This window comes from Pezoporus flaviventris, unplaced genomic scaffold (assembly GCF_033815535.1).
Source record: "Pezoporus flaviventris isolate CSIRO_AGI_PZ_B2104156 unplaced genomic scaffold, CSIRO_AGI_Pfla_v1 ptg000223l, whole genome shotgun sequence".
Classification (NCBI taxonomy): domain Eukaryota; kingdom Metazoa; phylum Chordata; class Aves; order Psittaciformes; family Psittacidae; genus Pezoporus; species Pezoporus flaviventris.
The window spans coordinates 26,835-41,638 of record NW_026892771.1 but is presented as its reverse complement, the minus strand read 5'-3'; the positions used below and the strand labels follow the sequence as shown (position 1 = coordinate 41,638).

Genomic DNA, 14,804 nt, shown 5'->3' with positions numbered 1-14,804 from the left:
AGGCTCTGCTGCTGCACAGGGACAGGGGACACAGCTCAGACCTTCCAGTTCTCTGCAGAGCATTTAGCATCTGAGCACCCCTGGCACAGCAGCAGGGAGCCATGATTCAGCACAAGCCCTGCCAAGGCTTAGTTCAGCACTAAGCAAGGGCAGGGTGTTTGTGAGAGCTGCTGATCCTGCTCTGCCTGAGCTCCCTAACACTGCTCTGCACACAGGAACAACCCTGTTCCCACTGAGCTCCACACATGGCAGGATTCAGCACCTCAGAGCTAAAGGACTCAAGGTGGGCTCAGTAAGATGCAGCCATTAATGTTTCAGAGGCAAGAGCTGCCAGGAAGAGCTGGCTTGTTCAAAGCCCCTCTCCAGGCTTCCTGTAGCCCCTTTAGGCACTGAAGCTGCTCTAAGGTCCCCCCTTAAGGAGCCTTCTCTTCTCCAGACTGAATCAGCCCCGCTCTCTCAGTCTGGCTCCATAGGAGAGGTCTTGCTTTTATCTTGGTTTTAGCTGAAAAATCTTGCTTCTAGCTGAAGAGGTGCCCACTCAACAAACGCCTTTCTCACAAGCTGCCCCTCCCCATGAGCAGCATTTCCCACAGCTTTGCCCTGCAGGGCTGAGATTTAAAGCCATTACAACAGTGCTGATGAAATTTCATCAGCACCAGATAAGCAAATAAATAACATTAAGCACACAAAGTGATCCAGTGGGCTAGGAGTGGCCAGCACCATTATCTCTGCACTGCAAAGCTCTCCCAGCAGAATTTGAAGTACCAGCTAATCACACGCAGGGTCCTCTTCAGCAGCATCTACAAAGACATTTTATGCCTCTCCAACGGATGCTGAACTTCATTTTCTCTCCCTCTCTCTTTTTCGTCCTTTGTAGATGTCAGCTAAGAGCATCGCTCACTCCAAACCGTACTGATGATGAGGAGTTTTGGGACAGATCTGTCCTGCTGAAACCAAGAGTTGCTTCTATACAAACCCCTTTGGGCTGTTACTCAGGTAACAAACTCATGTGACTCAAGAGAATTTAAGCCTTATTAAAGTGCATATTTTAGATTAGACTGCTTAAAGATGGTGTGAAAACATTGAAACAAGTCCATAATGCTAATCCTGGTTTTCCTTTCGAGTGGGGGAAGGGGAAATCCCTCTTAGGGAAAAACAAAACCATTAAGGGGAAAAATTATCCTAAAACAGTCTAAGAAGTGTAAAACCAACCCCACCTTGAAGTGATGCTTCAGTAATGAACAACTGCAGCAAGGAGAGCTGCGCAGAGATAACTTCAGCAGCACCCTCTGCACGGCAGATAAAGCACAAACCCTCTGAAGACTCTTATCCTTTCCCAGCAGAACTCCTCTTGTTAAGCAGGAACACTATCTAGAAGGCAACAGCTTATCCCAAAATTAACAGCCTCCCCAAACCTGGCTCTTTGTAAACCTGCAGCCCTTTAGGCAGCAGTGAGCAGGGCCATTGAGCTGTGCCATGGGGTGCACAAGGAGGCAAACAGCAAAGGTTTTGCTGGGAGGAGCAGGAGGAACGGGCTCAGCCCAGGAGCAACTCTCAATCACTTCAATAGCATTTCGCAGCTGAACAGTCCCTGCAGGCCTGTGTTGTACAAAATGTTAGGGGCTAGAAGCCAAAATAGCAATTTACTCCTCAAAGCACACAGGACCACAAAGCCATAAGGAAAAGCCTTAAGTGAAATGATGTGACCCTTTAACAGCCATTGACAGTACTCAAGTTGGGGAGAGGAAATGAAAGCTATTAGTCAGCTCAAGGCCCACAAGACATTTAAAGAGGAAAGAAATATTTTCCTTGTGGAGTTTGGCAAGGATACTGAAAGCAACCACTGCTCTCGCAGGCTCTGACATCAAAGCCTTCCAGCTCGAGGTGACGGTCCCCACATTGCCTGCAAACCCACCACCACTGCTTGTCCAAACCCATGCCAGCCTGACCTGGCTTCCTCTCCTCCAGAGCCACATCCCTGCCACCATCCTGCACCTATGCCCAGAACTGAGCCAGAATTAAAGCACTGCTCTTCCCCCGCTGCCCATCCTGCAAATGTCTTTTCTAAGCAGCTTGCTAGGCTTGAAGGCATCAGAAAAATGGCTTGGTGTGCTCTGGCAACAGCAGCAAAAGTCGCACTGTTTGAGCAAAGCTTGGTGCATGGCAAACCCCTCGCCCAGCACAGCCCACACTGAACACTGCTGCAGCCTTCCTCCAAAAGGAACCAAGATGACAGCTACACACACTGCTTCATAAAGAGGAAAGAAGAACAGGAAAGACACAAGCAAACCCGACTTACAAAAGAAAATTAAATCAATAAATAAATGAAATACATGAACACCTGTAAGCCCCGGGCATTGGAAGGAAACTTCTCCCATAAAGCAGCATGCCCCTGCTGCCTGGTGACCCCTCTGCATTGAAGACAATGAGGCTCCACACAGCCCCAGGCCCGGTCTGCAGCAGCAATTCCAGCACAGGCAGCAAACGGGCATCCCGACATCTCTTTGGAGTGCAGCCAGGACCCATCACTGCCAGCACAGCCACAGCAGAGCCCTCACCCCGCTGCCACCACCACAAACCACCTCCTGCACTCTCCACCCGGCAGGACTCAGATGCCAAAGGAAGTCGAGCAGCCCCAAAGTCTTAATCCCTTGGCAAAAGGTTTCTCTGCACTAAAAGGTAACTAAAAGGCAGGCTGAAAACAACATACCCGATTGAGAGTGGCCCAGTGGCTGAGATGCTGGTACCCCACAGCTGGGATTCCGTGGTGCTCAGCACTGTGTCATCTGCGCCACGCATCAGCAGCGCTGTCACAAAGGAGAACAAAAAGGCGTCCCCACAAGCAGGCTGGTGCCAGGAGACGGGTGCTCCCACGATGCCCGGCCAAGGGAATGGGTCAGCAGCTGCACCCCACTCCAGCTACAGCCCTAGGATCAACAGGCCCTGGGATTATCCCGGTCACAGAGGCAGGGCCTGGATGTGCAGCAATCCTGACTGCGCAGCTCCAGGGATCACGAGTGTGGGAATGGCTCCATTTACATATGCACAAATCCCAAAATAAAGGAGGTGTTGGCAGATCTGTTGCAGCACAGGGGGGTTACAGCCACACAGTGTAAGGAAACACAGGGATTTCAGCAGAAGGCGAGCGCAATGGAAGATCCCAGCTGGATTTGCACACTCTGGTACACACCAATGGGTCCAACCAGCTCTCACACCAGCCACAGAATGGCCAAGCATCATCCAGACAGAGTGAAGCCTCCTGGGCTCCTGTGCTGTGTGCTCAGGCACAGCCCTCCTCCTCCTCAGTACTAATGAGTGAGTGCTCATTCTTTGAAAACATACTCACCAAACATAAGCTATGCGAGTGTTACCTCTGAAAGGTGATCAAACACAAACAGGCTTTCAAATAGAGCATCAGTCCGTCTGAATTACACCATTAAAATGGAGTGACAGCCCCATGAAGCAGCATCAGCCTGAAAGGTTTTTCATAATTCATAAGCAACTTCCTTTTCATCTTTGTGTACATCTCCAAGCACTGCTTTTCCGAGAAGCTGACAGAGGCAGGAATATGGACAGTGATAGCATTAATCACAGCCACTAATATGGAAGGAGCTGAGAAACTCCATGGAGTTTGGAGCTGGAAAAAGCTAGAAAAAAATCCTTCAGTTCAAAGACAGACAAATACCTCTTACAACAATAGGAGGGAAAAAGAAACAGTCTCAAAAATGTACATTTTGTCACCTGTTTTTTGCTCTTTTTCCCCACATTTTCCCCATGTTATAGCTTAAGTGACTCCTTTCTCTGGGAGCTGGACATCTCCCATGCAGACATGAGGTGGGTTTGCATTCGCAGCAGAACAGCTTTGAGGCCCAGGAACATCATCACAGCCAAGAGGGTCACACTGGCTTCATGCACACCCACCTGGGACCCAAAGGTTCCTGAAACCAGGCAAGAAACAACTCCCACACCAGGTCATGGCATATTACCGGGTCTGGGAAGGAGATGGGGAAAGGTGAGGGTGGTAAGAGGGCACAGAAGCCCCATGCAATGAAATGCCACAATTCTGGACAAACAGCATCAAAAGGGAAGAGAAAAGCTGGGCTCAAAGACACAAGGATTTGGGAAGCTGTCAGTAAATAGCTCTTACAAAGGCACAGCCAAGAGCCCCGGGAACTAACTGCTGGGGTCACCAGCTGGCAAAGGTCTCCAGGGCATGCTAGAGAAAAGCCAAGGGATGCTCACGTGCTCACAAGTTCCTCAGAGCTGCTGAGAATTAAACTAACAGAATTTGCCATCCCAAAGCAGCTTAGGCCCAGCTCAGCAGCTGCCTCCAAGCAGAGTGGCAATTAGGAGACAGGCTTATCCAGGGACACAACTCCAGCCTGAGCTGCAAGACTCAGATGGGAAATGGTTTTATCTGCATGTCTCTGTCCAAATAAAAGGGTGCCATGAAGGTGGCATCTTCCAAGAATAGGAACATGCTGGGAATCACCTGACAAGTGTTCTGAAATGCAGGAATAGCAACCCGAAAATTGCATCAATCACTAAGGACAAAAGCATGAAGTGGTCACCAAAGACATCATTATTCCCATATTCACAGAATCCCAGACTGGTTTGTGCTGGAAGGGACCTTAAAGCTCCTCCAGCTCCAGCCCCTGCCACGGGCAGGGACACCTTCCACTGGAGCAGCTTGCTCCAAGCCCCTGTGTCCAACCTGGCCTTGAACACTGCCAGGGATGGGGCAGCCACAGCTTCTCTGGGCACCCTGTGCCAGCGCCTCAGCACCCTCACAGGGAAGAGCTTCTCCTAAGATCTATCTTCATCTTCCTGCAAGGAGAGCAGAGACGTAAAGCCTTGTCACAGAGCAGGCTGGGGACAGTGGGTGTCAGCTCTCTGGATCACCTTTCCCATTCCAGACTACTATGCAAAGATCAGGCTGTCTCTAAGGCCACTAACTTTAGTAGATTAAAGCTCTCATCAGAGGGGCTTACAGCGCAGCAAAAGGAAGCCCCAGCAGTCTCTCTGTGAACAGAAGAGAAGCCTCTTTGGCAGGATTTACCTTTGGATTTCCCCCCAGCCCCCTGCTAGAGTATCCTGCATTTCACAGAGCCATGACATACTCTGTGGATAAATTCTTCCTCCCTCAAAATCCTGCTTGCTTGGGAAGCCTTTAAGCAGTTGAACATGCAGAGCGGATCAAAAAGAAGGAGGAAGATCTTATTTACCAGCTAATTCTCTTTGACTTTTCCTATCCTAGGCTCAGCCCAAGCCACTGGAAATCAGAGCATCCTCCCTACTGCTCACCAGCACTCAGGCTTGCACCAGGAATTATCTGATGAACAGAAAATGATGGAAAAGCCCAATATTTACCTAATGGAGTAATGGGTTTAAATTTACACAGGGGAAGATCAGGTTAGATACAAGGAAGAAGCCCTTTACTGGGAGGGTGGTGAGGCGCCTGCACTCTCCAGCTGGTCTCGGTGCAAGCAGCAGACCAGCTTCCTTCCCCTACCTCTCCCTGAGCAAAGGCAGACAATGCTGCTGTGGTTGGTGCTAAGCTGAAATGATGCTGATGCTGAGATCAACGTGCAACCAGAAGCTTCCTAAATTAAGAAAATGTTAAGAGAAGAAAACTTCACTTACACCTGTGAATGGACCTGAAAATTTGGGCACTTGATATTGCCTTCCACCTTAACCAAGGCAGCAATGTGTGCATGTGTGCAGCACCACAGGAAGGGCCTAAAATAGATTCCTTGGCCTCAGAGCAGCAATGTTTTAACTGTGGAAAGATGAAAAGAGCGAGGCCCCTGCCTCAGAAGTGGGCACAGCAAGGCTGCAATTCCACCAGCCAGGCTTGGTCCTTATTCCTTACACCTCCAACTGCGGAGCTGGTTCAAGGCACTAAACCAGCAGAAACTGAACCCTTACCAGCCGAGTTGGTGTGTGACAGTAGTGCTACAGGGCATCTCACCCTGGCTTTAGAGCACCAACACAGCAGAGGGTGAAGGTGTGTGATGCCAGCATGAGCCTCCATCCAGGTTTTGCCTTCAGCCTGTGCCAAGGTATTGTCTTGGAGGAATGACTTCAGCCTGTCACAACGTACATGTCTATTGCTCTGATCTCTGCTGCTCCTCTTCCTTTGATTTCACGGTGCTGACAACATTTGCTGCGCCCTGAATTGCTGCACCTGTGAATATTCAATGCTGCCACAGTAATGAAGATATTAAATGTAAAACCTTCTTCCTGCCACAGCTCTAGCTGGCAAATGCGAGTGATCCTGCTCAGTGACTGAAGCAGGAAAGTGCTGCGGACATCAATCTTCTCAGAGCAAGGTAACTATTCAAGGAATCTTCTCAGGTTGGCCTTCATTTCTTAGCCATTTTGAGCTGTTTTAACACATGGATCCACATTAAAACAATGACAACAGCACCATCTGCTCCAGCTACTGCAATACCACTGTGGCTGGCATCACTCTTCCATTGACAGAAAGCCTGTCCCAGGGAAGAAGCCAAGTCAGGTGAGTTTTCCCAGGGAGCACTGTTTCACTTCTGCAGGATCCAAGACTGCAGAGCTCCTGGCTGCAGAGATTGCAGATGCAGGGGGGAGACTGAAATGAGCTCTTAGGCAGAAGCTCTTCCCTGTGAGGGTGCTGAGGTGCTGGCACAGGGTGCCCAGAGAAGCTGTGGCTGCCCCATCCCTGGCAGTGTTCAAGGCCAGGTTGGACACAGGGGCTTGGAGCAAGCTGCTCTAGTGGAAGGTGTCCCTGCCCATGTAACTGGATGAGCTTTAGGGTCCCTTCCAAACAAACCATTCCATGACTCTATGAAAAACTACAGCAGCAAGAACACAGGTCCCTACACAACCTGTGACAAACCCTCACAACATGGCTTGTCCACAGTGCTTACTTCACCAAGCCATTACTTTTAGCCATTTGATATCCAAACTGGGCACCAAATAGCCTTTGGCCCCATAGTGTCCAGTTCCAGCATCCCAGGGATGACTGACAGCACCGGAATGCAGCGGATGCTTTACCAGGACAGGCTCTCTATAAATACAGGGAACGAGTCACACACTCTTGACACAGTGGTTTCTTACCCCAGAAAGAAACAAACACGACAGACCTCACAAGTTTTCAGGGCTTTAGCAGGACTTGCCCTCATTCCAGCACTCACCATGCAACAAGACAGGGCTCAAAGGGGGGAATGTTAAGCTTCTGTTTAGCTTTGCTACATTACTTTTGCTTTTTGTGACAAAGAGACGTCTCATATGAGGTCAAAAGTCAAGAGTGTGTTTCCTGAATGCCTTTTTTTCTTGTTAAGGCCAAAAGACACAAACAATAGGACATTCATCAAGCATTTCTGCTGCTCTCACATCTCCCTTGTCATGTTATTGCTGGGAACTGGTGCCTGTTCCAGCCCTGGGTTTCATACAGCATGCATGAACAGTTAGCAGTGCAGTGGGCAGCAGCAGCATCTCCCAATACCCAGCACAAGTTATCAGGGTTTGAGATGCAAAGCTTTTACTTCAAAAAGAACAACCCAACAGAAGCTTCATTTGTACCTTTATTTCTCATTACAAAGAAGCAAAGTTTGCACCATGCAAACAAGGCATTTCAAGTGAGGATGAACAGCAAGTCAAAACCTCTGTACCCAAAACACATCCTTGCTTAGCACTGGGATGTCTCTCTCCAGCTGGTCTTGGCCCAATTTGGGTCACTGGGGATGGCAATCAGGTAGCAATCTGGCTTGTCTTGATGCTAGTTTTACTGAGCTGACAAGCAGCTTTGCAACAAAAGCAGACGCAGGCAGTGTGAACAGTGACAACCCTCAGGGGAACGCAGGCCATAAATTCAGGCAGAGTTGTAAAACCATTATCTCCCCTCCTCACCAAAGGCTAAAGGAGGAGCAAGTTTAAAATAAATCAAAATCCATGTACATTTCATCCTCCCCAGGAATTAGGAGGAAGGCTGGCTGCTGCCAATGGTCCTTTCCACAGGGATGAAAGGTGGAAACTGCCCCAGCTGAGGAATTCTGGCTCAATCTTTCCCACCACATTTGTTAAAAGTAAATGAGGTGCCATCAGTCTCCTCAGGGATTTTATCCCCTTTCAGCTCTAAATGCAGCTCTGCTGTCACATGTGCTGCAGAGCCTTACTTCTTGCTTAAAATAATGTTACTCCAGCTCTCAGGTTACAAGGGATCCATTCATGTTCATAAGGTCATGAGCTTTCTCTCAATCTGTAATACAAAGGCTGGAATATACAGGGCTGCTGGCATTTCAGTGCATGAACAGAGCAGGTCCTTGCAGAGGCTCTGACCACACCTAGAGCCAGAGTGCTTTGTCACAGCCTTACCGAGGGAGGCAGCAGCACTCTAGTATGGACCAGGAAGGGTGATCCAGGGTGCTGAACCATTCCATGGTTCCATGATCTGCACATAACGCAGCCACAACCACAGTACAGGAGTCTCCCATTTATGAACATAAGCATCAAGAGGCTCTTGGAGGTTGACAGAGCAAACAAGCCCATGGAATCAAAAGCCCCTCCATAAGGGGAGTACACGAGCAACAATAACTCAGGAAATATGCTTTGGAGCTGAGCACGGACCTCAGACAGCCGTGACAATAAACCCTATTATTAGACACACTAAAAGCAGTGCCATATTTGAGAGATTAAGCATTAATAAGTGCCTTCACATTCAACAGTATTCATGGCTCTGCCTCTCGCCTGGAGGAACCTGGGGGGAAGGGAGGAGCTGGTGGGGAAATTCAGCTAACAGTAAAAGCAAAGCTCATGTAAAGCAGGCTACAAAGCCATAGAATAAGAGGCAGTGATGGAGCTCAGAGTGCTGCAGGTGAGACAGTTCCCATGCTGGAAGCCCAGAACACCCTGTTTCAGTCCCATCCTTTCTGAACCTATTCTCTTGCTTACTGATGAGCAGTGGCTACAGGCAACATTCGAGCAGATCTTTCAGATGGACTTCTTCCCTGCTTTCCTTCCTGTTCCCAACAGCAGCACTTAATACTTCTGTGATACATGCCTGTGAGGCCCTCCAGCACTGCACCAGAAGATGCCAAGGGAAAGGCACTTCGGTTTCTGCCCCATTTGGAGATGTCCCTTGTTAAAATCGACTTCTTCAGCCCCCTGCAGCAAGCTGCAGGGCAGCATCGTTTGTCATGCTGATGAGGAAGCAGGTAAAACCGCATGCAAGGCAGTAACTTCAGAGGGCAGAACTTGCTTAGGGTAAAGTAAGTGGGAGCTGAAAACGAACCACAAAAGGCCATTCTGATTTTGGGTTAAATCCCAGCTTTAGGCTCACTAACACCTGATGTCTGATACCACAAAACACAGCTACCAGCAGAGAGCACGTAAAGCACCGCTTCTGTAACACAGCCACATAAACCAGCACCATTGGAGATCTCACCTTAATACACAAAGGTAACTTAGTCCCAGAAGCTCTTACCCATCACATCCAGGATCTGCAGTGGGAGGGTAATAAAATCCTCAGCACCTACAGGGAGCTGGTGAGCACTTTGCACGAGGTAGGTCAGCATTAGGGAAGGAACACAAGCTACAGCTGTGAATCTTGGGTTGCCTTTGCTCCTGACCATACACACTCTTTCAGATCTACGCTGCATTTTGATGCAGAGGTTCCTCTTGCCAGCCTGCACTGACACACAGCCACCAGAGTTCACAGAAGGCCAGAGCCAGAAACCAACCTCCAGGAAGCTCATCCCACTAGATTATCCCTTCTCTTGGGACAGGCTCTTTCAGCACACCTCTTCTGTATCACTGTATCTTCAAACTAACCACACAAGGAACACACTAACATTGAGCCCTGCAAACCAGCACAAGAATGTGTTGTCACCAGTGCAAGGAAGCTGTCAGCCTGGACACACAGCTCTAACACCACCGTGCCGATGACCAGTCCCAGCCCTCCCATCCACACTGGACAGACCTCCTCTGCCCCCAGCTCCACCGAGCACGTGCACAGCTGGCCAGATGAGGTCCCTGTATGAGGAAGCTCACATCAAGTGACATTTGGCAGAGAGGAGCAGAGCTGCTTGTGAGCGAGACACACACATACTTCATGGCAAGACCAACACACCCAGGATCTAAGTCAAGCTTTGATCAGGTAAGAGATTAAACGCTTCCTGCAAAGGGAAGAATTTCACCACTCTGAACAAACGTGCACGTTCTGAGCCGGACATGTTCAAGGATCAGGGTAGAGGCTTGGGTAGAGGCTTTTTATTTTTTTTTAGCCATTTACAAGCACCTCAAGGAACTTCATTCTGCAGCAAGTGATCTGATGAAATCCATCTGAAATTACACCAGGCACTTCCAGGCAGACACTCTGGAACAGGAGCGAGCCATAAAGTGAAATGCTGACGAGTGGCAAAGGTCCTGCAACTGCAGCCCATGGCAAAGTCACACACACAGTATTCAAAGCCATGAATACAGGAGAGGTGATGAAGCCCCTCGTAAGTGTTGAAGGTTTAATACAGTCCTTCTTCATATGAACTAGTATAACCTGTCCCTTAGATATCATCCTGCAATAACCTGCGTCAGGCACAGTCCTCTCCATGTGCCTCAGAGCATCCTCAGCCAGCAGACCTGCAGTCACCTGGAGTAACACACACTGACCAGCCAAACAGGACAGACCCACCTGATCCACCTTCCCTGAACACAGACGGTGCAATCCTACAACCACTCTGCAGTGAGGCAAGAAGAGCACAGAGGAAAGGCACAGAGGATGGACAAATAGCAGTACCTGGTCTAGGAAGAGAGGGCAGGGCAGGTACAGTGAGGAAGCTGAAAAGATGGGAATAATTAGCCCAACTGCAACAATAATCCCTTTACCTTAACAGAATGTATCCCCTGGTGCTGCCTTTGCTTGGATATTTAAAGAAAAGACAGTGAAATCAGGAGCCACACCACATGTAATGACTGCTCTTACTGAGGGGACAGCTTGGAAGGGAAAGGGGAAAAATCAGTGGATTGATCTCTGACGAGCATGAAGGGCTCATTAGACTTGCAAAGAAATTCCACTCAAGTCTCAAGGCACAGATACTCCAGCCTCCAGATTCCAGTGTAAACTGCATATGCTTCCACAGGCACTTTAAGTAACAGCCTACTACCAGCAGATTTCAGTGTGAAACAAAGCTCTAACTCGCAGATGGAGGATACTCATCCTGCTGCAAGAAGAGATTCAGGTCCCTCAGAGCAGAACTGTGTCCACTTTAAAAGCCACACAAGGGGTTACCTAAAGGGCCACAATTCTCTGCTTTCTCCACCACGTCTTGGGGTGATATGCCAAGACAGCTTGGGATTGAGGGCTGGCTGTGCTGAAAAGCCAGGTGTGAGCAATGCTGCACCCAGCAGACACTCCAAGAAGGAGCAGTGATCCAAACTAAGGGCTGCAGCCCTGGCACAGCTGAGGGTGCCCTGCAAGGCTCTGGCAGGGCTGCCCGACACCAAACAGCCCACTGACCTCTACCCAGGATCACTCACTCTAAATCCCTTCTCAGGGAGTTCAGGACGAGTGGGAACATCGCTGCACCGCTCTGCTGGCAACCCGTGCACTAGGGCACTGCCTGCTTCATTGATGAGCATCCCACCAGCAAGGCCATGGCCTTGGGGTGAGCCCCAGACATCACACCAGCCCACCACTGGGGTCTAAACCCTATGGTTAAGCAAGCAAAGCTCCTGAGAGAGAAAGCAGATTTAGAGCAGATGGGCAGAAAAACCTAGAAAGCCAGACCAGCTCCAATGCAGCACTAGTGAGAGACCTGAGAGCTTCTGTCCTCCTCCCAAGACATCAGCTGGAGCTTCTCTGAACAGAGGCTGGGAATAGCCAGGATGGAGAGTCTGAGGCTCACCCTCCACTTGGCTATGGAGCAGACACACACCATCCTGGATTTAACAGTCTCAGCTGTCCTAATACAGCCAGAGGCACCCATTCTGCTTGGCAAGAAAGGGCTCACAGTGCTTTTCACAGACCTTAGAGCAAGCCATACACCCAGAAAGCACAACAGATCCTGCTGTTCAGGGGCTGATTGCTTTACCTGTATGCAGAGCCACAACCTCCTAAACCTGTGCCATGTGCCAAACACACTGTACACACTCTCAACATCACCCAGATGAAGGGCCCATGAGTCTACCACAAGTCCAGGGCACTTCAGGACAAGCTTCCATCTCTCAATCCACCCCCATACCTATGGCCACCTAGCACACAGCCTAGAAAGAAATAAGCCAACCCACTAGCCCACTGACCTGCCCAGCCAGCAGGCTAAGCAAAATGGAAGATGCTGGGTGGAAGCCAGCACCCTGATTCTTTCATGCCTAATTCATCAAGTGTCAGAGCACTGCTACAGCCACATTAGCAGCACGCACTCCAAAGACACAACCACAACCAACCTCATCAGCACGCTGGACTGGCAGTAGTTTATTCTGCTCAAGACAAATCCAACAGCTTTCTTCCAGTTCTTGAATAACACTCCTACTGGGGAAAAAAGGGGAAGGACCACCCTCAGCCATTGCCTCATGATCCCATTTGGCATGCTCTGCAAGCCAAAAGGGATTTGTGTGGAAGTCTGGCCATGGGCACACCCAGCACCTGCATCTCAAACAGCAGTACTCAGAGACCCTGACAGGCAAAGCAGTTCCACTAGATGTGTCAGGATGGTTTGGTCCTCCTGTGCTGATGGACGCAGGCTTTCAGAGGAAGCAGCAGACACCCCATCTTAAACGCATTTTGAACATGGCTTTCCCCATCTGTTTCTAACAGCCCCACAATGCTGCAAAGCCCAGCTTCCAAATGAAGATATAAATGTCATCAAGGAGCAATTCAATACGCTCCCCGCTATTACACAGCGAGAACTGCTCAGCAAATAAATACACAAGGCACAAGGTGATACACAAACACTTAGACAATGCTGCAACTCAGATCCACATGCATGCAATGAAGAACAGGGTTCTTTCAAACGAAGCAGAGGACCATGAAAGGCAGAAGATGAGGATACCCACCTTACCAGCATGCCCCAAGTGTCCCTGGCTAGATCCACCAGGCTCAGCCTCAGCATGGAAAGAGCATTTCCCTCGGTTTTATCCTATGAGGACTGCTCCCCTGGCCAGGGAACAGACTTCCCCATGGCTTTTGGGAAGGAAATGAGAACGCTGCAGCATCCTTGTTCAGGACAGATAAATACGTTTACTGGGTCTTGCTGGAAGTGCAGTTTATTAAGCACAGAGGGAATGGGACAGTTTGGATGAAATGCCTTGGGAAGAAAGAGGCTGGAAGGTGAGACAGAGATGCAGGGTGGGGAAGACTAAATTAGAAGCCTGGCTTGTAAATACTTAACATAGACCTTGAAAAGGACAAGTAATGAGGGAGGGAGAGACACAAACCCCATGCTGTCGCACTTGTGACCTGCACCTTGTCACCTGAAGGGAGCAGACCCACCTCCTCCCCATGGGAGCTCCCCACAGGGCACACAGAGGTCCTGTTGCTTCTGTCCTCATCTTGGCTAATCCCAGCTGATGAAGGATAAAGGTCCATATCTTATCAGTGATGCCACCTGCCCCTTCCAGAGCAGCAAACAGCCTTGCTCTCCCAGGCAGACACCGCAACACCTTGATCTGTCTCATGTTCACATCAGATGGGACCTTTGCAACAAGTTCACTGCTGCAGATCAGCAGCAAGCTGCTCCAGAGCAGGGCTGACCATATGGGCCTCTCTGGCTTTCATTTTAAAAGGCTTCAAATGGTAACAGCCATGCTGTGCACTTTCACTCATTAACACAAGCAGAGCTGGTTTAGTTCAGGTTTCTCAAGGATCAGCTCCTGGCTGTGCACGATGAAGACAAGACCCACAGCACTGGACACCTCCATGTGCACAGTAATGGCCCAATAACCTTTTAAACCACCAGAGCTCACCAGGTGCTTCATTTCAAGCTCTATATGTTCAAGACCCAACTGTCCTAATACCTTCTGATGCTGCAGTCAAGCCTTATGGAGGATGGAGACCCAAGCACCCAGCCTATGGCACAAGCATTCCATTTCCCTGGAACACAAGAGATGGGTCTCAAACAACCCCCACCTGCACTGTAATTCCAAAGCCCTGAACACAAGCCTTCATTTCTGAGAGCATTCAGCATCATGAGATACCTCTGCTAATACTGGGGGGTGCACAGGAAGGCATGCCACAGCCACACACCCCTTTTCAAACACCATTCCTCTATCTAGAGCATGACTGAGACAATGCAATACTTGTATCAGGTGTGAATTACCTGCCTGGAAACCTCTGTGCACTGAAGGTAAGTCAGCCAGCACCTTGCCTTCCTCCTTAAGTTACATATCTTGGAGTAAATCCAAGCATTTTGCATATCAAGAAGGAACAAAGTGACTGCCCCATCCCTGGCAGTGCTCAAGGCCAGGCTGGAGCAACCTGCTCTAGTGGAAGGTGTCCCTGCCTGTGGCAAGGGGTGGAACTGGATGAGCTTTAAGGTCCTTTCCCAACCATTCCATGATTCTCTCTGGGTTTGACTATTTCTCATTTATAGAGAGAATGAGATTTTCATTTTCCTTCCCTCAGGCTTCGCTTGTAAATGCCCAATTGAGACCTCTTATGATTGAGAAAACCAGCAAAAAAACCTGACCTGCAGAAGGAAAGCCATTAAATACTCCAGATGTGAGGTACTGGCAGCAAAGGTAAAACCCCTCTGTCGGCTGTAAGAGGGCAGCCGTTGCTCAGCACACCAGATGAATGCTTCTCGGTAGTGAATTTTGTTCCACTCATTCAGACACAC

The 14,804-nt window shown here is 49.4% G+C and overlaps 1 protein-coding gene across 21 annotated transcripts in view; it reads right to left on the bottom strand.

Annotated features, from left to right (window-relative positions):
• MAPT (microtubule associated protein tau) overlaps positions 1-14,804 on the bottom strand; it is a 43,537-nt gene that overhangs the window by 27,174 nt on the left and 1,559 nt on the right. The gene's annotated exons all lie outside the window — the stretch shown is intronic.